Genomic DNA, 25027 nt, shown 5'->3' with positions numbered 1-25027 from the left:
CGACAGATCAGACAGAATGGGGCGAAGGAATAGCATGACTGGAAGTGGCCAGCCCAATGGCAGGCGAAGCAGGTGAGGGTTGTAGAGCAACTGGGCAAGCCGCCCCCACCCCTAAAGACCGACCCAGATCCACGCGAGGGAGTGACGCCAGGGGGGAGCGGCGGGGGAGGGGGGGGGAATCCCATCGCCGATCCTACCTGAAGAAGGGCCAGGGTTCTGCGGGTAGGTGCAACGAAACTTGGAGGATGGGAAGCCGCTGCTCGAGCCAGCCCCCGGGCCACCAAACCGGCCCCCACCCGCACCATGGCCATGACCCACCATACCGAAGCTAGATCCAGTACCATGGCCTGCGACCGAGGCCGGACCAGCCGACCGATGAGGTGGATCGGGGCGGGGAGGGGCTGCCGCAACAGCCAACGAGCCTGAGGCCGCCGCCTCCCAAGGATCTAGCCTAGCCACTTGTGCCGCCATCGCCGCCCGCTCGTGCTACTCGTGCTGCAACCACGCCGGCCTTGCCGCCCACGCCTCTCGATCAGCCGCCACCTGCTCCCGAATGGAGCGCTCTGCCTCCAACTTCTCCCAGAGCTCAGCTTCGTACACCAGATCCACAGATCTACCCACCTCAGCCGAGCCCTCCTGCGCCCGCTTGCTCCCCGACAAAGCCTTCGAGGAGGATGCCCTGGACTTGTCCATGGCAACCACCACTGTGAAAGAGATCGAGAGAGGAGGGGTGGACAAGCTCTTAAGACACGACAGATTCGCAGAGGATAGCAGCGCACGTCTGAAGTGGAGGCAGGAAACCCTTCCACGGGAGCGACCGAGCCCTTCTGGACCCGTATAAACCCCAGAGGGAGTGGGCTAGTAGGACGGGCTAAAGGAAACGGGCTAGGCGTGCCGGAAGAAACCGGGTTGGTGTCACGCCCAATATGCGACCCTATCCTAAAGGAACTCAAAGGTCCCACCAAGGATAGAAGCGCATATTGGAGATACTTTTGCAAGGTGGATATCATTACAACGTACCATTAAATAATAGTTGGGGATACATACAAGAGGCATACAATGCCACACGAATACAACAACATCATACATAAGAGCAGCATCCAACCACGGATGAAACACAAACAAAAACTCAAACGACATCCACCCTGCTAGCCCAGGCTGCCGACCAGGAACCTATCCCCAGAACGACGAAGCAGAAGAAGAACTTAAAACAAGCAAGCATCGCTCTCGCGTAATGATCATCGCATAACCTGTACCTACAACTATTGTTGTAGTAATCTGTGAGCCACGAGGACTCAGCAATCCCATTACCATGGGTATCAAGACTAGCAAAGCTTAATGGGTAAGGAAAGGATAAGTGGTGAGGTTGCAGCAGCGACTAAGCATATATGGTGGCTAGCATACGCAAATAAGAGCGAGAAGAGAAGCAACGCAGTGTCGAGAAGCTAGAAGTGATCAAGGGGTGATCCTGAAACTACTTGCATTCAAACATTACACAAAAATAGTGTTCACTTCCCGGACTCCACCGAAAAGAGACCATCACGGCTACACACGCGGTTGATGCGTTTTAATTCGAATCTGGCGTCAAGTTCTCTACAACCGGACATTAACAAATTCCCATCTGCCACATAACCGCGGGCATGGCTTTCAAAAGTTTACACCCTGCAGGGGTGTCCCAACTTAGCCCATTATAAGCTCTCACGACCAATGAAGGATATTCATTCTCCCGGGAAGACCCGACCAGTCTTGGAATCCCGGTTACAAGACATTACGACAATGGTAAAACAAGACCAGCAAGACCGCTCGAATGTGCCAACAAATCCCGATAGGAGCTGCACATATCTCGTTCTCAGGGCACACCGGATAAGCTAAGCATACGAGTACCAACATAACCCAATTTTCCAAGGGACTGTCCCGCATGGTGCTCTAGTTTGGACCAACACTCAGAGGAGCATGGCCCCGGGGGGGGGGGGTAAAATAAGATGACCCTCGGGCTCCGGAAAACCAAGGGAAAAAGGCTTAAGTGGCAAATGTTAAAACCAAGGTTGGGCCTTGCTGGAGGAGTTTTATTCAAAGCGAACTGTCAAGCGGGTCCCATACACCCGGCCGCGTATGGAAAGCAAACTCAAGGAACATAACACCGGTATGACAGAAACTAGGGCGGCAAGAGTGGAACAAAACACCAGGCATAAGGCTGAGCCTTCCACCCTTTACCAAGTATATAGATGCATTAATTAAATAAGAGATATTGTGATATCACAACATAATCATGTCCATCAAGGAGCAATCTTCGACTTCACCTGCAACTAACAACGCTATAAGAGGGGCTGAGCAAAGTGGTAACATAGCCAAGCAACGGTTTGCTAGGAAGGGTGAAAAAGGTTAGAGGCTGACATGGCAGTTTGGGAGGCTTGATCAACAAGAGATAGGTAGCGCAACATAGCGATAGAACAGAGCAACTAGTATAGCAATGATAGTAGGGAGATCCAGGGTAACGGTCATCTTGCCTGAAATCCTGCTAGGAAGAATAAAAAGTCCATGAATAAGATGAACGGACGAAGACGAACAAAGCGTAGTCGAACGAATCCTCACGATCGCAACGAAAGAGGAACTATCGAGAAGAAACACATCCAGAAAGAAGCAAACAACATGGTAAACACACAACACATAAACATGACAAGATTCTCAACCAAGCATGATGCATGACAAAGTCTATTGATACTACTCATGACAAGAGATGATGCATACAAGAGCAACACATCGAAGCAAGTTTAAATGAGGCCGGAAACAACATATAACAAATCCGGTAAGTCCTCATATGCAAATTTCGAAATTGGTCCAGATCTGAATAAACCTTATGTTCAAGTTGTTAAACCGCAAGTTAAAATGCACCAAGATGATCTACACGAAATTCTAGTCAACTTACATATAAAGTTCATTTAGTTCGGAGCAACGGCCTAGAAGATATGAGCAAAACAAGTGAAACATGGCATTGATGCAAAATGCATTCAAACATCAAGAAAACACCCTCAAAACATGGATGCAATATGATAATATGAAACTACATGCAATTCTAAGCAAGTTACATATAGAGCATGCTCAAAACGGAGCAACGGTGCAACACATACACTCCAAACAAGATATAACCACAATCTCTCCAAAACAGCAAGTAGGCACTTTGCAATCATCAAAAGAACATGCTACAGGAATTGTATGAGCACAAATTTGACATGAAATTGATGTAAAGATAACATACTTCAAATAACATTAAAGATTCAGGTTCATAGGAATCAATATTAAACCAATATGATCAATGCAAAATGCAACTTAATAACACAGCAGCATATGCATGAGCAAAGTTAATATGATGGCAACTTGAGAGCAAGAAAGAGACAAGCTACAACAAGTAAACATAGCAACCAAGGAAAAGGCATCAAGTTAGACATAACAAAGAGCAAATAACATCAGGGCATCATAAACATATGGCTCATGGATTAGTGGGAACCAACATGACAAGATTGAATGGTGAAACAGTTTCAGCAAGTGTAAAAGATCAACATTATGATAGCATGTTTGCAAGCATGGAATAGAGGCATATGATCTCCAAAATTAACACCATGGCATGTGAACAAATTACTCATATCATACTACAAAACGTATAATTGGAGCATCTCCATACGAGGCATGGATCACTCAATAACAAGCCCACAACAAGGCATCATGAAGTAAACATGAATCTAGAACATTATATAAGCATGTTCATGGCAATAAAAACATATGCTACATGACATATATAAGGCATCAAGAGGCATGGCATAGTAGAGAATAGCATAGACAACAAAACATCTCAACTAAGCATCTCCATATTACGCATGGATTAATTGGTAGCATCAATCAAACATGGCAACATGATATAGCAGTTTCAGCATTGACAGAAAGTTAACAACAAGTGTCCCACTAAACAAGCTTGATGCACTCACTACAGGGCATATAAAAATACACGGATTGCACCCCTTTAAAGATGGCATAAAAATTCGCCTAAAACATGTGGACATTATGCTCAAAAGATGCACACACAAAATGCAACGAAAATAACAAAACAACAAGTTTTAACAGTCTCAGCAGGTTAACATCATATAGCACTCTTGCAACGATGATTAGGGCATCAAAATGTACTCAAACAAGCATGTCACAATGGAATGAAACGAAGAGCATCTCACAATGAACATTATGATATCTCATAGGCGCAAATCGAAGCTATATGCAAGGAGATATGACATAATGAACATAAGCACATAATGATAGAATTCTGGGAGCTTAGTGGAAATCGGACCTCGGGGAAAAAGTCAACGGCGGCTCCGGCGAGCTCGGGATGCGGTGGCGAGGCTCCTCCAAGCCGGATCTCACCGGATCCGGCCAGTGGCGAGGAGGAGAGGCGGCGGGGGACCGCGGGGTCGCCGGATCCGGGCGGCGCCTGCCCGGATCTGGCTGGAGGTGGGGGCCGGCGATGAGGGGGAGGCCGAAGGCAAGGTGGCGACCGGCAATGGCGGCGCGCTGGCGCGGGGGCGCAGGACGCCGCGAGGGAGAAGGGTGACGACAACGGGAGGCGCGGACCGAGCAGGCGGCGGCGGACGGACGCTGGGTGACGTGGGCCAGCGGGGAGGCGGCAATGAGGGCGCGGGCGCCGGGTGATGTGGCGCCCCGCGGTTGGCTCGGGCGGCGGTGGAGGTAACATGGTGCGCCCTGATTCGTCGGGGTGACGCGGCCGGTGACGCGTCCGGTGCGGGCGGACACGTCTGGCGATGGAGTGGGAAGTTTGCTAGGGTTTGGACCCGGATTTGGAAAGGGAGGCATATTTATAGGTAGAGGGAGCTAGGAGGGTCCAAATGAGGAGAGGTTTTCGCCCACACGATCGTGATCGAACGGCGGAGGGCATGGAGGGGAGTTAGATGGGCTAGGTGGGCTGTGTGAAGAGGTGCTGGGATGCAAAGAGAAGGGGGTTTCGGTTAACTCGGTTAACCGTTGGCGCATCGAACAACCTCCAAACGGAACGAAATTTGACGGGTGGTCTACCGGTGATATACCAAGGCCACTCGGCAAATCTCGACCCATTCCGGGAACATTTTTCGGCAGCTCACAAAACAAGAACTGGGAGGTGCAACGGGCGCATGCGAGTGTGGTCTAGACTCCGAATGGATAACGGAGAGAACCGGGGGAACCCCAACGGATGCAAGTTTTGAAAAACATGCAGATGAAATGCAGATAATGACATGGCAAAATGCAACACGCAAGTAAATGACATGGCAACTATGGCGAATAACTAGAGGACACCTGGCGCTTCAGATTCGGGGCGTTACAACTCTCCTCCACTAACAAGAGATCTCGTCCCGAGATCTTAGGAAAAAGACGGAAGAGAAAGAGGAAGAGGTGAAAGAAGACCAGAAGAAAGAAGAATAACAAAGTCGCGAGAACTCGGGTAGAAAAGAGGAATGATGATTATGACGAGAATGAAAAGCTCAAGAAACAAGATAGACTCTGAAACCACTCTAGTTAGAACAAGATAGAAAAGGAATAAGAATGATAGAATTTTGGCAGCATTCCGACTGAAAATGGAAGGAATGGAGACCTGAACTTCACCCAATGGGATGACACTTGACGAGATGAACAACACAATGCCTCCAGAAGAATTGAAATAGTTGAATGAAAAGAACTTAGAAGGAAGGGTTGAACGGAGTTGTTGAGAAAATCAACAACGAAAGAATAAGCTTGTTGTGGACTTACGAAAACAACTCAAAACTTGAGGTGAAATTATACCACAACCAAAAGTCTGAATAGCTTAGAAGAACGAAGAAATGCAAAACTCCACTTTAGAAGAAAAGGAAGAATTATTCGCACTTCGAGACGTGAGAAGAAAAGATACTTGAACTCCTCCAACAAAATCTTGATGAACTCTTGAAGAATGAATTAAGTCATTAAGAACCACGATGAAGAACTCCGGTGACAAAAGGATGATGAGATAGAAATGAAGGATGAAGAATAAAGATTCAAGCCTTGCGGTGATTTAGATGGAGGTTCTGACGAAATGGCCGAGGAAATTTGAACTCCGAAAAAGAAAAGATGAAAACACTTGGAACTAGAATTTATTCATCAAGAACAATCTCTGAAGGAAGGGATTAATCAGTTCGAGGAAATAAGAATAAGATTTATTGTATGTTTATCCTTCATCAAATTAAATTGATGACAAGCAACGGATTTTTGATACTACTTATTCTTGTAGAAAAAGATTAAGGGGGATATAATCCAAAACTTGAGAGTCTTCATGAACCACCAATAGGATTGGAAAGAACGAGTGAATTGATATGATAAAAAAGGAAAAGGAATCTTGAACGAACCACTATAAGAATTCGAAAAGAATGAAGAAAAGAGAATGAATCACCGGGAAGAATTAGAAGAACAAATATGCTTGAGGGGATATAGAAGCCAAAGAACGAAGAGACCACGAGCTTACTAAAGACTTCTTGACAGACACGCCGGGATAATTGGATAACGATAGCTGGAATGTGAGGACAAAGAATACTTCTGGAATGATGGCCTCCGGTGAAACGAAACAGAAATCAACTCTTGACATACTCCGGATGGGTAAGAAAAGGAATATCTGACAAATGGAAAAATTCAAGAGGATAACATGAAGCTAGAAAAGCGAATCTTCGAGAGAACGGACAAGATTTAGAGGAAAAACTCTTCTTCTATCTTGAAATGCCAACGAGGAACGCCACCAAAATTACTGAGGTACTCCGGTAGAATGAAAAGCGAAGAGGTTGAGCCAACAATGAAAAGAATTTGAAAGAGATCTTGGAGAAGGCATGTGACTGATGGGATCCATTCTTACATCACACTTGAAAAGAATTTGAGAATAACTCCGGAATAATTAGAAGAGTCAGGTAAGATCTTGGTAAAAGACATGTGGGTTAGGGCCCACTAAAAGAAAACACCGTTGGAAAGGATTGTTGAAGAGATAGATGATACACTGAAACAATTGAAATATTTGAATGAGGTGATAACCTTGAATTAATTCGAACATAGACGAATCTCCTAAGATGTATTGAACACTCCGGAAGGATAAACTGGTGAGAGGTGAACAAGCAGGGAAAACACTTGATCCAAGGAAAAGAATATGATCAATCTGAAAAACTTGAATTGAGTCCACCGGAGAAGAAAAAGAGATGAAGAATGTCAAACGAGATGAGGATTCACCGGTTGAAATAATTTATGAAAGACTGAAGAGGTTCTGCATGAATGAAATTGATGCTTGAAAGAGACTCAGGCTCCGGGAAGAAGAGGGTGGGAGGGCGGGGAAACAAAGGCAACTTGGAAGGGGAAAACCGATGAATAACTTCAAGAGGAAACACCGGTTGAAAGAATGCAAATGCTTCACACAAGTAGGATGTATACTTGATTACGGAATCCGGCTCTGAGAAGAAAAATGGGTGGGCTGGTGGGAAAAGAAAACAACTTAGGATTGAACTTGGCAAAGATGAGGAGGCGCGAGTCAACTTGACATGAAATGCACCGGATGAAAAGAGCCGAGAACCCACAAACAAAAATTTAACCATGCGATCCTAAAGAAAATTTGAAGGGGAAGAGAAGTAATTCAAAACACCTACGTCAAGATTCCTGACAGGAGCGATGAAGGGGCTGAGGAGTAAAAAGAATTCCTACTCTACGATATAACTAGACTCCGAAATCAGTTTTCTTCTAGACTCGACAAAGGCCAACTACGATCAAACAAGGGGGCTCCTATGGTCGATCGAGGCTCTGATACCAACTTGTCACGCCCAATATGCGACCCTATCCTAAAGGAACTCGAAGGTCCCACCAAGGATAGAAACGCATATTGGAGACACTTTTGCAAGGTGGATATCATTACATCGTACCATTACATAATAGTTGGGGATACATACAAGAGGTGTACAATGCCACACGAATACAACAATATCATACATAAGAGCAGCATCCGACCACGGATGAAACACAAACAGAAAATCAAACGACATCCACCCTGCTAGCCCAGGCTGCTGACCAAGAACCTATCTCCTGAACGACAAAGAAGAAGAACTCAAAACAAGCAAGCATCACTCTCGCGTCATGATCATCGCATAACCTGTACCTGTAACTTTGTTGTATTAATCTGTGAGCCACGAGGACTCAGCAATCCCATTACCATGGGTATCAAGACTAGCAAAGCTTAATGGGTAAGGAAAGGATAAGTCGTGAGGTTGCAGCAGCGACTAAGCATATATGGTGGCTAACATACGCAAATAAGAGCGAGAAGAGAAGCAACGAAATGTAGAGAAGCTAGAAGTGATCAAGGGGTGATCCTGAATCTACTTGCGTTCAAACATAAACAAAAATCGGGTTCACTTCCCGGACTCCGTCGAAAAGAGACCATTACGGCTACACACGCGGTTGATGCATTTTAATTCGAATCTGGTGTCAAGTTCTCTACAACTGGACATTAACAAATTCCCATCTGCCACATAACCGCGGGCATGGCTTTTGAAAGTTTAAACCCTGCAGGGGTGTCCCAACTTAGCCCATTATAAGCTCTCACGACCAACGAAGGATATTCCTTCTCCCGGGAAGACTCGATCAGTCTCGGAATCCCGTTTAAAAGACATTTCGACAATGGTAAAACAAGACCAGCAAGACCGCCCGAATGTGCTGACAAATCCTGATAGGAGCTACACATATCTTGTTCTCAGGGCACACCGGATAAGCTAAGCATACGAGTACCAACATAACCCAAGTTGCCAAGGGACGGTCCCGCACGGTGCTCTAGTTTGGACCAACACTCAGAGGAGCACTGGACCGGGGGGGGGGGGGTGTAAAATAAGATGACCCTCGGGCTCCGGAAACCCAAGGGAAAAAGGCTGAGGTGGCAAATGTTAAAACCAATGTTGGGCCTTGCTGGAGGAGTTTTATCCAAAGCGAACTGTCAAGGGGGTCCCATACACCCGGCCGCGTAAGGAACGCAAAATCAAGGAACATAACACCAGTATGACGGAAACTAGGGTGGCAAGACTGGAACAAAACACCAGGCATAAGGACGAGCCTTCCACCCTTTACAAAGTATATAGATGCATTAATTAAATAAGAGATATTGTGATATCCGAACATAATCCTGTCCATCATGGAGCAATCTTCGACTTCACCTGCAACTAACAACGCTATAAGAGGGGCTGAGCAAAGCGGTAACATAGCCAAGCAAAGGTTTGCTAGGAAGGATGAAAAAGGTTAGAGGCTGACATGGCGGTTTGGGAGGCTTGATCAACAAGAGATAGGTAGCGCAGCATAGCGATAGAACAAAGCAACTAGCAAAACAATGATAGTAGTGAGATCCAGGGTAACGGTCATCTTGCCTGAAATCCTTCTAGGAAGAAGAAAGAGTCCATGAAGAAGACTAACGGACGAAGATGAACAAAGCATAGTCGAACGAATCCTCATGATCGCAACGAAACAGGAACTATTGAGAAGAAGCACATCCGGAAAGAAGCAAACAACATGGTAAACACACAACACATAAACATGACAAGATGCTCAACCAAGCATGATGCATGACAAAGGCTATATGATACTACTCATGGCAAGAGATGATGTATACAAGAGCAACACATCAAAGCAAGTTTAAATGAGGCCGGAAACAACATATAACAAATCCGGTAAGTCCTCATATGCAAATTTCGAAATTGGTCCAGATCTGAATAAACCATATGTTCAAGTTGTTAAATAGCAAGTTAAAATGCACCAAGATGATCTCCATGAAATTCTAGTAAAGTTACATATAAAGTTCATTTAGTTCGGAGCTACGGCCTAGAAGATATGAGCAAAATAAGTCAAACATGGCATTGATGCAAAATGCATTCAAACATCAAGAAAACACCCTCAAAACATGGATGCAACATGATAAGATGAAACTACATGCTATTCTAAGCAAGTTTCATATAGAGCATGCTCAAAACGGAGCAACGGTGCAACATATACACTCCAAACAAGATATAACCACAATCTGTCCAAAACAGCAAGTAGGCACGTTGCAATCATCAAAAGAACACGCTACATGAATCTTATGAGCACAAACTTGACATGCACTTCATGTAAACATAACATACTTCAAATAAAATTAAAGGTTCAGGTTCATAGGGCATCAAGAGGGATGGAATGATAGAGCATAGCATATAAAACAAACCATCTCAACTAAGAATCTCCAGATTATGCATGGATTAATTGGTAGCATCAATCAAACATGGCAACATGATATAGCAGTTTCAGCATTGACAGAAAGTTAACAGCAAGTGTCCCACTTAACATGCTTGATGCACTCACTACAGGGCATATAAAAATACATGGATTGCACTCCTTTAAAGATGGAATAGAACTGATCGTAAAACATGTAGACATCATGCTCAAAAGATGCACACACAAAATGCAACGAAAATGACAAAACAACAAGATATAATAGTCTCAGCAGATTAACATCATCTAACACTCTTGCAATGATTATTAGGGTATCAAGATGAACTCAAAAAAGGATGTCACAATGGAAAGAAATGAAGAGCATCTCAGAAAGAACATTTCGATATCTCCTATACGCAAATCGGAGCTATATGAAAGGAGATATGACATGATAAACATAGGCTCATAATTATAGAATTCTGGGGAGTTAGTGGAAATCGGACCTCGGGGAAAAAGTCAACGGCGACTCCGACGAGCTCGGGATGCGGCGGCGAGGCTCCTCCGGGCCGGATCTCGCCGGATCCGACCGGTGGCGAGCTTGAGAGGCGGTGAGGGACCTCGGGGTCGCCGGATCCGGGCAGCGCCGGCCCAGATCTAACCGAAGGCGGGGGCCAGCGATGAGGGGGAGGCCGGAGGCGAGGCGGCGACCGGCGACGGCGGCGCGCATGCGCAGGGGTGAGGGATGCCGGCGAGGGAGACGGGTGACGGTGGCGGGAGGCGCGGACCGAGCGGGCGAGGGCAGACGGACGCACGGGCCTGGGAGGGCCCGCCCCGGGCCTCGGCGGGCCAGCGGGGAGGCGGCGATGAGGGCGCGGGCGCCGGGTGATGTGGCGCCCCGCGGTTGGCTCGGGTGGCGGTGGAGGTAACGTGGCGCGCCCTGATTCATCGCGGTGACGCGGCGGGCGGACACGTCCGGCGACGGAGTGGGAAGTTTGCTAGGGTTTGGACCTGGATTTGGAAGGGGGGGACATATTTATAGGTAGAGGGAGCTAGGAGGGTCCAAATGAGGAGCGGTTTTCGCCCACACGATCGTGATCGAACGGCGGAGAGCATGGAGGGGAGTTATATGGTCTAGGTGGGCTGTGTGAAGAGGTGCTGGGCTGCAAAGAGAAGGGGGTTTCGGTTAACTCGGTTAACCGTTGGGGCATCGAACGACTTCCAAATGGAACGAAATTTGACGGGCGGTCTACCGGTGATATACCAAGGCCATTCGGCAAATCTCAACCCATTCCGGGAACGTTTTTTGGTGGCTCACAAAACAAGAACTGGGAGGTGCAACGGGCGCATGCGAGTGTGGTCTAGACTCCGAACAGACAACGGAGAGAACCGGGGGAACCCGAACGGATGCAAGTTTGAAAAACATGCATATAAAATGTAGATGATGACATGGCAAAATGCAACACGCAAGAAAATGACATGGCAACTGCGGCGAATAACTGGAGGACACCTGGCGCATCGGATTCGGGGCGTTACAGTTGGCCAGACCATGACACATAGGCCTAGCCTGGACAAGAGGAGGGAAATCAGCCTCAGAGAGGGAAGGAACCATGGGCTCACGACCAGGCCGAACTAAGGGAGTCCTGGATTAAGGGGTCCTCGGACAGCCGGACTATATGTGTATGCCGGACAGTTGGGCTATGAAGATACATGATAGAAGACTTAGTCCCATGTCCGGATGAGACTCACCTTTGCGTGGAAGGCAAGCTTGGCGATTCGGATGTGAAGATTCCTTTCTCTATAACCGACTCTGTGTAACCCTAGCCCCCTCCGGTGTCTATATAAACCAGAGGGTTTAGTCCGTAGGACAACAACAATGATAACCATAGGCTAGCTTCTAGGGTTTAGCCTCTGCGATCTCGTGGTAGATCAACTCTTGTAATACTCATATCATCAAGATCAATCAAGCAGGAAGTAGGGTATTACCTCCATCGAGAGGGCCCGACCCTGGGTAAACATTGTGTCCCCCGCCTCCAGTTATCATTAGCCTTAGACGCACAGTTCGGGACCCCCTACACGAGATCCGCCGGTTTTGACACTGACATTGGTGATTTCATTGAGAGTTCCACTGTGTTGTCACCATAAGGCTTGATGGCTCCTTCAATCATCTACAACAACACCGTCTAAGGTGAAGTTTTTCTCCCTGGACAGATCTTTGTATTCGGCGGCTTCGCACTACGGGCCAACTCGTTTGGCCATCTGGAGCAGATCGACAGCTACGCCCCTGGCCATCAGGTCAGGTTTGGAAGCTTGAACTACACCGCCGACATCCGCGGAGACTTGATCTTCGACGGATTCGTGCCCATGACAGTCGCGCCCCACCGCCACAATGAACATGACCTAAATCTGTCATCAGATGGTGTGCGGGAGATTGCGCGTGTAGCCGCACTGGCCCTAGATCCAGAGCAAAGCGCGCCATCCAAGGGCGGGAGGATCAACTTCGCCACGGAAGCCGCGGACTCAAGGGCGCTAGAGACGAACACAGATCTGACCTCCAACGAGGCATGTGTCATCGGAACCTCGGACTCATCTCCGGCCATAGGCTCTGAACCGCGTGTATCCGCACCCATCGAATTTGACCGGGTGCCGATCTTAGAGTTCAGCTCCGCGGACATCTTCCAACACTCACCCTTTGGCGATGTGTTAAGCTCATTAAAGTCTCTCTCCTTGTCAGGAGATCCTTGGCCTAACTATGTCCGGCTTGAGTGGGAAGCGGATGATGAAAAACTTTGTTACCCACCCACCACCCACTTGATAGCCACTATCAACGATTTGACCGACATGCTTGACTTCGACTCCGAAGACATCGACGGTATGGATGACGATGCCGGAGAAGAACAGGAACCACCTCCCATAGGGCGCTGGACAACCACCTCCTCATATGATATATACATGGTGGATACACTGAAAGAAGACAATGGCGATGACATAAAAGATCAGTTGAGGATAAACTTCCTGAGAAGCAGTCTAAGCGCCGACGTAAGCGGCGCCGCTCTAAATCACGCCATGGTAAAAACAACGATACCGGCACAAGAGATAATAGCACTCCAGACGATGCCGAAGACAACGAAGACCCCAACAAGCCAAGTTTCGAACAGGATGAATGGGAAGATGGGCGAGCCAGCCCCGACGAACAGGCCGTGAATGACAACTTGGAGGACAGTAACTACATGCCTCTCTCCGAGGATGAGGTGAGCCTCAGCAACGAAGAATTCATCGTGCGTAAGGATCCCATTGAGCAGGAGCGTTTTAAGCGTTGGCTTATAGCCACGGCAAGGAGCCTGAAGAAGAAGCAGCAGCAGCTTTGGGTTGATCAAGATCTGCTCACTGATAGATGGACTGAGGTCCTGGCAGCCGAGGAATACAGACTCGAATGCCCAACAAAAAGTTACCCGAAGCACAAATTGCTACCTCAATTCGATGACGAGGCGCCGGAGCCGGCGCTACAAGCGCGTAATGCGGCCGATCGACCACCGCGTGGTCGAGATAAAATGGCAATTCAGCCCGAGCACCAGCCGGCACTGCCTTGCCGAACAAATATAAACACAACAACTCGGGGAAACACACATGACCTGTGGTACGACTTGGAGAACAGAGCAGGCCAGACCAGATCGATCTATCGATCGCGGGGGTGCCCCCCAATGCGCAAAGACGGCCACCTTGCCGGATATGACAAATACACACCTGTCTGTGCCAAATACCGTAGAACGACTCCATTTGAGCTACGTCGCGATGTAGCCCGGCACAGAGGCGGCGCACACCCCCTCTGCTTCACTGATGAAGTAATGGAACACGAATTCCCAGAAGGGTTTAAACCTGTAAACATTGAATCATATGATGGAACAACAGATCCTGCAGTATGGATCGAGGACTTCCTTTTCCATATACATATGGCCCGCGGCGATGACCTCCATGCCATCAAGTATCTCCCGCTAAAACTCAAGGGACCAACTAGGCACTGGTTGAACAGTCTGCCCGAAAACAGTATTGGCAGTTGGGAGAACCTGGAAGATGCATTCCTTGACAGCTTCCAGGGCACTTATGTATGACCTCCAGATGCCGATGACCTAAGTCATATAATCCAACAGCCCGGAGAGTCAGCCAGGAAATTGTGGACTCGGTTCTTAACTAAAAAGAACCAAATCGTCGACTGTCCGGATACCGAAGCCCTAGCGGCCTTTAAGCATAACATCTACGACGAGTGGCTCGCCCGACACCTCGGCCAAGAGAAGCCGAAGTCCATTGCAGCCCTGACGACGCTCATGACTTGCTTTTGTGCGGGTGAGGATAGCTGGCTAGCTCGTAGCAATAGCACCTCAAGTAAACCTGGCACTTCTGAAGCCAGAGATAGCAACGGCAAGCCCCGACACAACAGACACAAGCGTCGAAATAATGGCGATAACATCGAAGACACGACCGTCAATGCCGAATTCAGTGGCTCCAAGTTCGGTCAGCAAAAAAAGACATTTAAATGAAACAAGCCGGGACCGTCCAGCCTGAACCGCATACTCGATCGTCCATACCAAATCAACGGCACCCCCGATAAACCAGCCAATCATACCAACAGAGAATGTTGGGTCTTCAAATAGGCCGGCAAGTTAAATGCTGAAAACAAGGAAAAGGGATCACAAAGTGATGATGACAAGGAACCCCGGCCGCCAAACACAGGGGGACAGAAGAAGTTTCCTCCCCAAGTGAAAACAGTGAATATGATATATGCTACCCATATCCCCAAAAAGGAGCGGAAGCGCGCACTAAGGGACGTCTACGGAATGGAGCCAGTCGCCCCAAAATACAATCATGGTCCTCTTGTTCGATCACCTTCGATCGAAGGGACCATCCGACTAGTATCCGTCATGGCGGTTCAGCCGCACTAGTGCTTGACACTATCATTGACGGATTCCACCTCACACGCGTCCTCATGGACGGTGGTAGCAGCCTGAACCTGCTTTATCAGGATACAATGCGCAAAATGGGTATTGATCCCTCAAGAATCAAGCCCACCAAAATCACCTTTAAAGGTGTCATACCAGGTGTAGAGGCCTGCTGTACGGGCTCAATCACACTGGAAGTGGTCTTTGGATCCCCGGATAATTTTCGAAGCAAAGAGTTACTCTTCGACATCGTCCCCTTCTGCAGTGGTTATCACACACTACTCGGACGAACCACATTTGCTCGTTTCAATGTGGTGTCGCATTATGCTTACCTTAAGCTCAAGATGCCCGGACTCGCGGTGTTATAACAGTCAATGGAAACACGGAGCGCTCCCTCCATACTGAGGAGCACACCACGGCCCTTGCAGCGGAAGTACGGAATAGCCTTCTTAGGCAAAACCTCAATTCGGCAATAAAGCCCCCGGACACCGTTAAGCGGGTCCGTGCTACTCTACAACAAGACCATTTGGCTCGTCCAGAGCTCTGCCAGCAAACCGGCCTTCGTCCCAGCCCCAACAAAGCGGTAAAATCCGTGTCGCGCATACACAACTACGCATACCATGGGCATGGACGGAGGCACAACTAGACTACGGTCCACAATGCGGCTCAACCGCTCCTGGATCCGCATACCTTCACCTTTTCTCTTTCTTTCAGGTTTTTTCTGCTCGCGAGGCCTTTTCTGATAAACCTGCTCATTAGACCCATAGCGCGACAGATACGCCAAAAAACTAGGGGCTCAGACATACACGGGAATACCCAGGTGGTCTCTGCTAACGATCATCATACCTGTTTTAAAATACCCGCACGCAGCTCGCTCTTGGTCGTGGCATGCTAAATAGCCTTATTTGCTTATGGCACTACTTGTACACATACGCCTTGACATATTAATTAAATTACAATGAAAAATAATTGGCAGCACCAGCTCATTACATAATTTTTTCCTTGTCTCTTTATTTATAAATCGCATCCATACGTTTTGGTACGCCTTAATTCGCTGGGGGCTCCATTGTACCCCATAACATGGCAAGAAAGTCCAAACACTTTTATAGTGCAGTTCGGCACCCCGAACTTATAACATTATATGCATCAGCTTCGAATCATGTCTTTGGTCAATAGTTGGGTTACCCGGCTCCTGTGCTTGCTACCCTACGTTCGACTATATACGCTAGGGTAGTAAAGGGAGAACTACTGCGATTGTGTCCCATTTCTTCCGGACGAGCGCCTTAGTAGAGAAAGCCAAAAACTGACTGTCATGATGCGGAGAGAGCTGGTCAGCTGTTCGAGAGGTCTTCAAATCGCTAGAGATTTCTTCCGCTTTATGTGAGGAATCGGTTTTTGCCCGATTAGGCGTGTATAGCGCCCCAACTTCGTCCTTCCGAATACCAGGGGCTATGCCAAAATTTAAAATTATAGAACTCCTATGGCTAAGTGAGGGTGATAAAGCTGTATAGTCCAATTGCCTTGTTCGTTGCGCTAAACACCTCCTTAAAGGACCAAACATTTGGATAAAGAGTGTTTAGATTTACCCCGAACACCCCTGTACTAGTTACATGGGGGCAGAAGCCGAAGACTGGCCAACTCTCTGATGAGGACATCAATACCATTGGTACACCCACAGCCCTAGCTGCTATTCATACTGGACCAATTACTAGAGCTCGCGCACGCCAATTAAATTACCAGGTACTTTTGTTTCTTGGTAATAATTCTAATGTTCATGAGAATGATGCTGCCTAAACTGGATACATTTGTTTTGCTTACAAATGAAGGGCCTAGCTTGGAGAAGGATGAACATTGGAGCAAGAACAAGCATGGAGATGATGGCATGCGCAAGGGGAACAAGAATGGAGTTACAAGTGATGATTTCAGGACGTTGAAGCCACCATAATGAGTGCATGAAGCCTTGGACGAAATATACAAGATGTTATTTCATAACTTTCGTCCAGAGGCTATTCTAGGTGCTGCGTCACCTTATTATTGGGCCAGGCCCATGTATTTTCAAAATACTTGAGTATAGGCTGTTTTTAGAGTCCGTATGTGTGGGGAAACAAGAGATACGGTTGGTTTCGGACCCCTTCCCCAAGGGCCACGAAATTCCCCCCTCTTCCTCCATATATACAGCCCTTAGGGCGTCGTTTAGACTTTGGATTTTGTTTAGATTAAAGTTCGCCATAGCTGCAACTTCGCGTACTTCGTTTGTGTTCAATGACCAGACAAAGGCGTCACAGAACCCCACCTTGATCAATAAAGCTTTCCTCTTATATTCGCAATATCCGATTGCAATCTTAGTTTCTTGCTTGTTCTTCATTTGCCTGCAGGAAACAGACCTTCATGGTCAGGTTGATCGTGCTCCGGCGTGGTCAATAATCTCTCGGAGTTGGTTTAGCGATTGCTAAGGCGCGACGTCCTCGCACGTTCGTAGTCGGATCGTCAAAGTCGACTTCCTCCAAAATGATAGCCACCATCTCATCAAAAGACGGGACATCTTTGCCTCTATCAAGTGGTATCAGATTTTCAGGTTGCTTGATGAGAATTTACAGTTTTTCGTAGTTTAGATCGAGTCTTTTCTTCATACCTATAGTCCATGAAAAATCCAAATTTTTTTTAGGGTTAGTTCATCCTATCCGAACCAATCTGAGCCTTTCCCATAATCTCTTCTGTATTTGCTTTGTTGAATTTGCGGTTGCATCGTCGTGTCAAGTTGCTGGTCTTAGCGTCTAGTTTCCCTTAGAGTTTCGAGTTCTGTTCACAAGTTGTCACACTGCCGCCGCACCATCGTCATCGCTCCTGCCATCTACCACCACTGCTGATCCGCCACCACTCTGAATCCATATCCATATACCACCACCAATCTGTATCCATATACCACCACCGATCCGTATCCCTATACCACCACCGCTACCATATACCACCACCGCTGCCATATCCTACCACCATATATCCACCACCAATCCGAGTTACTTTCATATTAGGTTTGTTTTCGAGATCCGTCTATTTTCTGATTCGTGTTTCCTTGCCTGAGTAGGTCTTGAAAAAAAAGTCTGGAGACCCCCGGGCAGTTTTTAGGCCAAAATTTTCGCAGGCAAAAATATTTTTTCCCTATCATATTTTTAGGCTTTTCTGAGTCTTTTGAGCCACGTGCCATCATAGTGACTTTTTGTCGCAATTTTTCATCGTCGCTGCCCTGATTTCCGAAAAAAGTCAAAAAAAATTCGTGCCTATCCTATCAGTTTGACCTGGGAAGAGTTTTGAGACACTCGCCATTATAGTGATTTTTCCCAAAAAAAAGAGGAGCGCAAAAAAAAAACAGAGCGAAAAAAAATTCCAGAGTGTACTTTTCTCTTATTTACGTGCAGCGTCGTGATTTTGTAGTGTTCTAGGCTCGCGTCTCTAGCACGGTCTAGCCTAGGACCAGCACAGTACCATCGTTGAGCGTTTATTCAACTTTGCATATCTGAATTGATTATTGCTAACCCTTTTGCTACCATATTATAAGCCTTTCCAGCTCCACATACATCTACGTCATGCATTTGACTCTCCCTGGTAATCGCTCTATCCAAGATTTGAGAGTTTTGACTACAACGATTGTCGTTCACCGCCTGCTGCTGGGTAAGAACTAGTAAGAATTTGAGTTTTGCTTGACGGATTTGTGACACCCACCACCACCACTTGTTAGTAGTCTGTAGGATCATACTCTTGTGTGTTTCTATTGCTGCTAACCATGCCAGGATCACAAGCCGACGAGATTGACTGGAAGAACTTAACAAACAAGGAGCTTCATGATCAGTTTCAGCAAATGATGACTGAACAGGTGCAAGTTGTGCTGAACAATTTTGAAGAGGCCATGGAGAAGATCACTGGCCTTGAGAAGACGTTCGAAACAAAGCTCGACAACAGATTTAATGAACTGCTTATGCGTCTTCCACCACCGGCTGCACCTGCCGCACCTCTGCAACAACAACTACTACTACCTCCACGTCGCGAAATAGCCCTCTGCCGAGCGAGCCGATTCCTTCTTCAGCTGGGCTAAACTGTTGGTGCTGTTGTTGATACTTCTATGGCTCCTGCTGCTGATGCGGAGGATGATTATGTGGGAGATTACGAGGATGAGGTTGATCAAAATCAGAACTACGTGCAACCACCAGCACCACAACCACCAGGTCGTCCACATGCAAATAATCACAATGATAGGGCTCTCCCTCAGGTACGAGATCATGACCATCTTCCTAAACTGAAATTGAATATTCCACCATTTGAGGGTAGATATGTTCCTGATATATATCTTACTTGGGAGTTAGAAACTGAACAACGATTTACATGTTTACAATATCCTGAGGAGAGACGTGTTCCTGCTGCTGTTTGTGTTTTCACTAGCTTTGCATGTGTTTGGTGGTCCGAACATTGTAGATTATATCCTATTCCAGCTACTTGGGCTGCTTTGAAAACAGCTATGCGTACTCGTTGGGTTCCACCATATTATCAACGTGAATTAATTCAAAAATTGCAGCGTTTACGACAAGTAATTTTTTTTGTAGAAGAATATTATCAGGAATTACAAACTGACATGATTCGATGTGGTATTGTTGAGGAGAATGAATCTATGATTGCACGTTTTATGGGTGGATTAAATAGAGAGATTCAGACCATTCTAGAGTATAAGGAGTATACTAATATCACTCGTTTATTCCATCTTGCTTGTAAAGCTCAATGTGAAGTGCAGGATCGACAAGCATTGGCCCGAACTAACTTTTCTGCAGGCCGACCTTCATCATGGACACTGCGTGCATCTTCTACTTCAACTGCACCAGCACCTCCATCAGGTGCCACCTCCAGCCGTGATACAAGAAAGCAGGCACAACCACCATTATCTGCCAAGAGCGCACCTACCGGGCCTGCACAGAGTTCTTCTTCTTCCATGGCATCCACAGGGCACACAAGTGATATTATTTGTTGTCGTTGTAAGGGAAGAGGTCATTATACAAGAGAATGCAAATCTCAGCATGTGATGATTGCTACTGAGGATGGTGGGTATGAGTTCGCTAGTGACTATGATGAGGAGACTTTGGCTCTTATTACACGTGAAGAACATGCTGGATAAGATTCTGATCATGAGACGCAATGGCTCCTGAAGACGCTGATAGGTATGAATGTTTAGTTGCTCAACGTGTTTTGAGTGTGCAGGTCACACAAGCTGAGCAAAATCAGAGGCACAATTTATTCCATACAAAGGGAGTTGTGAAGGAACGTTCTATGCACGTCATCATAGACGGAGGGAGCTGCAACAACTTGGCTAGCATGGAGATGGTGGAGAAGCTATCTCTGACCACAAGACCACATCCACATCCTTACTACATCCAATGGTTCAACAATAGCGGCAAGGTTAAAGTAACACGTACTGTTCGTGTGCATTTTAGTATCTCTACATATGCTGATTATGTTGATTGTGATGTGGTACCTATGCAAGCATGTTCCTTATTACTTGGTTGACCATGGCAATTTGATAAAAATTCTGTACACCATGGTAGAAACAATCAGTATACTCTTGTTCATAAGGATAAAAATATTACTTTGCTTCCTATGACTCCTGAGTCCATTTTGAAAGATGATATTAATAGAGCTAATAAAGCAAAATAGGAGAAAAATAAGAGTGAAAATTAGATTGTGGCCAAAGAATTTGAGCAACAAATGAAGCCTAATAGTAAACCATCTAGTGTTGCTTCTGAAATTAAATTGAAAAGAGAAAAATTCATCATAGGTCACAAAACTTGAGCCGGCTGACACTTAAGTACCACTACTTCAAAATACCTGAACTAAAGTCCATATACTTGCACAGGGGGTTCACTTTGGTCCGTATATATGAATTGAGCTATGTATTTGCTGACTTGGTCGAGTCAGCCGTTGCCAGCTATGCTTTGACTGCCACATGCGCAGCACCTGGTCGGGGGGGGGGGGGTTAATACTAGATGGCTGGAGGTTTTTTTTGCAAATGCACGCACACCTGGTCATTAAACATCCCCACCTGGTCGGACCGCACCGGGTCGCTCCCTACCACACCTGTCTCCTCCCTCTCGCAACCTCTCTGCTCCCGCACCCTCTCTGCTCGTCATCGCTGCTGAGGTAGTGCGTGTGCTCGTCGGCGTCGACGACGACTCCATGAGCACGTCGTCGGACGCTGAGCCGCCGCCGTCCGCGCCGTTCAGGAGGGGCCTGCGTGACGTGCCTCTTGCTCATTCACGTCGCCGTGATGATGCCTCGCCGCCCCTGTACGGTATGTCACCGTCGCCATCAGCTCCTTTGCTCGATCTGTGCAATTTAGCTCCCGTAAAGAGTTCTTGGCCGCATCAATTGCGTGTACGAGCTAGGGTTTGGCCGTTCGTTCTACTCTCTGATGGATTGGGTGTGGGGTTGTAGGGTTTTAGCAGTTTGTGAAGATCTTTCTGACAGGCCAAAAATAGGGCTGCGTCATGGGGGGTTTGCAGTAGATGGACATGTTTGCAGAGATCTGGAGTGGTTATGGTTCTTTCTCCCCCCAATTTTTCATCGGTCTAGGGGTCTAGGGTTTAAGCAATAAAGTTTGCTTTTAGTGTCAGAGTGTTAATTGCACCAAAAATTGTTGTAATTTGCAATTACATTGTCTCAGATTGACCAAAGATGGTTGCTTTTCGACATGTAAGATCATACATTTGTTAATTGGAGCCATGAATCTCTGTTTTTCTTTCTGAAAAAGTAAAAAAGTCTAAATGTTTGAACTGTAGTCTGAAATGTTTGAACCTCTCTGCAGTCTGAAATGTCTGAACTTTTTCAACTTGATTGTTTTGCAGGTCACTTAAGAAACCACTTCTCTGTTGAGGTCATACATGGTGGCTACTTTCTGTGTGCTGGCAAGCATAGGGGTTATCACAAAGGTCACTCCATTTGGTATGATTACCGTGACATAGATAATTGGACACCTAATGTTGTTGCTAGTCTAGTGGAGGAAATTGGATATGAGTTTGAGGGCAGGATCAGGGCTTATTGGTGTGTTCCTGGGTTGACAATGTACAAGAATGGATTAAGAGAGATTAAGATGGGAGACAACACTATGACAGAGAACATGAAGGATTGTGTTCTTAATGGGAATCATTTTAGCAAAAATTTCTTGATCATGATGAGAGCCTGAGATCATATATTTCTCCTGTTCCTGTTCATTCTAATGATGAGGATCCTCCATTTGCCAAATTTAGTGGAAGTAGGCCAAAGAAAGAGCAAGTGCATGATCAAGGGCATGAGGAGCAAGAAGAGCAACAACAGCAAGAGGAGCAGGCTGAGCTCACTGTAGTGGAAGAGGAGCTGCCTCAGCATGATCAAGAGCATGATTCTGATCAGCATGAGCAAGGTGAAGCAGAGTCAGAAAGTGGAGCAGAGTCAGAAGAAGATGATTTCATACCAAGTCCACCCCAGCCTAGAAGTACTTACCTTTCATCTCAGTTTGGGTTTAGGGCAAGGAAATCCTGTAGGTTTTTGAACATGGATGCAGAAGACACAGTAGTGCATGATTCAGATGAAGATTACATTCCACAAATTGTTGATTCAGACATTGGTCTGCAGGATGATGATGACTTGTTTGAAAACATGTTGATTGTGAGAAGGGCAAAGGACGAGCAGTCCAAGAAGAAGTTGATGATCCTACTAAAGATGTGGATATTTGTCTGCCATCCTTTGATGAAGATAAGGTGAAGCTGAATTTCAAAAGTTTTAGAGAGGAAGACCCGACTAAACCACAGTTTCAAGTTGGCCAGACCTTTGGATCTGTTGAGTTCCTGAGGAAAGCTATCAAAGAGTACAGCTGTCAGGAGAGAGTTGACATTAGATGCCCTAGAAATGATAGGAAAAGAGTGAATGCCATTTGTGAAGATGGGTGCCCTTGGACCTTGTCTGCATCATTTGGTGGGAGAATCAACTGCTTCATGATCAAGAAATACAACACAAAGCATACATGCATAAATAAATGGTGTGTTAAGTCATTCACTGCTCCTTTTATGGCTGAAAAATATCTTGATTCTTTCAGAGCAGATGAAAACATGAACATGAAATTTTTTGCAAGGGTGGTTCAGAAAGATTGGAACATGTCAGCAACAAGAAGCAAGCTTAGAAGGGCTAAGAGGTTAGTGAAGAAAGTTATTGAAGGAGATGAGTTGGAACAGTACAACAGCATGTGGGATTATGCACAAGAATTCAGAAGATCAAACCTAGGGAGTTCTTTCTATGTGGGTGTCAGTAATGGCATATTTGCAAGTTCTCATTTCTCTCTGGATGCCTGCAAAAGGGGTTTCATGCAAGCTTGTAGGCCTGTCATATGTTTGGATGGATGCCACCCGAAGACAAAGTATGGAGGTGTTATGCTATGTGTTGTTGGCATGGATCCTAATGACTGCATTTACCCTCTAGCTTTTGCAGTTGTTGAGGTAGAGAACACTGATACATGGAAATGGTTTCTGTCAAATCTGAAGAGTGACTTGGGAATTGTAAACACAGAGCCATGGACTATAATGTCAGACAAGCAAAAGGGTCTGATCAAGGGAGTGAGGCAGCACTTTCCTGATGCAGAGCACAGACACTGTGTTAGGCATATATGGCAGAATTTTCAGCAAACACACAAAGGAGATGTTCTTAAAAACCAGCTATGGAAGTGTGCAAGGAGCACAACACCAGAACTGTGGGCTGCAAGCATGGAGGAAATGAAGGTCATAAGCCTAGAAGCATACAAGTGGCTTGAGCAGCTACCACCCAACACTTGGGTTAGGGGCTTCCAAGAGAATTGGTCAAGTGTGATATCCTTCTGAATAACAACTGCGAGGTTTTCAACAAATATATTCTTGAGGCTAGGGAGATGCATCTCAGATCAATGATTGACAAGATCAAAACACAGCTCATGGTCAGGTTCTACAACAAAAGAAAAGAGGCAGAGACCTGGCCTGGCTCAATATGCCCAAAAATTAGGAAAAGAATTGAGAAGAATATAGAGCTGCCAGCTACATGCATGGTTTCAGGGGCTGGTGATGGCATCTTTCAGGTTGACAACAGGAACAGGACATACATTGTTGACCTGAAGGAAGAAAGTTGTACATGCAAAAGGTGGGATCTTAGTGGAGTTCCATGTCACCATGCAATTGCATGCTGCAGACATGAGAGGATTGATCCTGAGAGTTTGGTGCACTCCTGTTACAGTATAGAAGCATTCAAGCTAGCATACAAACCCATTATCAAGCCTTGCAGAGATAGGAGTGGGTGGCAGAAGATGAATGGCTATGAAATCAAGCCACCTGTCTTTGAAAAAAAATAGGGAGGCCTTCAAACAAGAGTAGGAGAAAGCAGCCTTATGAGATTGAAAAAAAGATGGAACCAAGGTGATGAGCAGACATGGAATCACAATAACATGCTCATACTGCCATGAAACAGGCCACAACATCAAAGGATGTAATCTCAAAAAGGCTGGCATTTTGCCAAGTCTAGCAGAGAGAACAACAAGAAGGGGTCCAAGGGCCATTCCTGATGATGTGTCAGATGATGAAATTGTTTTGGCACAACAAGATGATGGCCAAGGTACACAGGAGGAGGTTCAGGTCACACAAGAGGATGGTCAACTTACACAGGAGGAGGTCCATGTTGATGGCCAAGTTACACATGAGGAGGCCCATGTTGATGGCCATGATACACATGAGGAGGTCATTGTCACACAAGATGATGAGGTCATTGTCACACAAGATGATGGATCAGATACACCAGTTGTTTTCAGGCAAATTCTCCACTTTTGTTAATTTTGACCT

The sequence above is a fragment of the Triticum aestivum genome, chromosome 4B, assembly GCF_018294505.1.
Source record: "Triticum aestivum cultivar Chinese Spring chromosome 4B, IWGSC CS RefSeq v2.1, whole genome shotgun sequence".
In the NCBI taxonomy this organism is placed as follows: Eukaryota; Viridiplantae; Streptophyta; class Magnoliopsida; order Poales; family Poaceae; genus Triticum; species Triticum aestivum.
Note: the sequence above shows the minus strand (reverse complement) of the source record.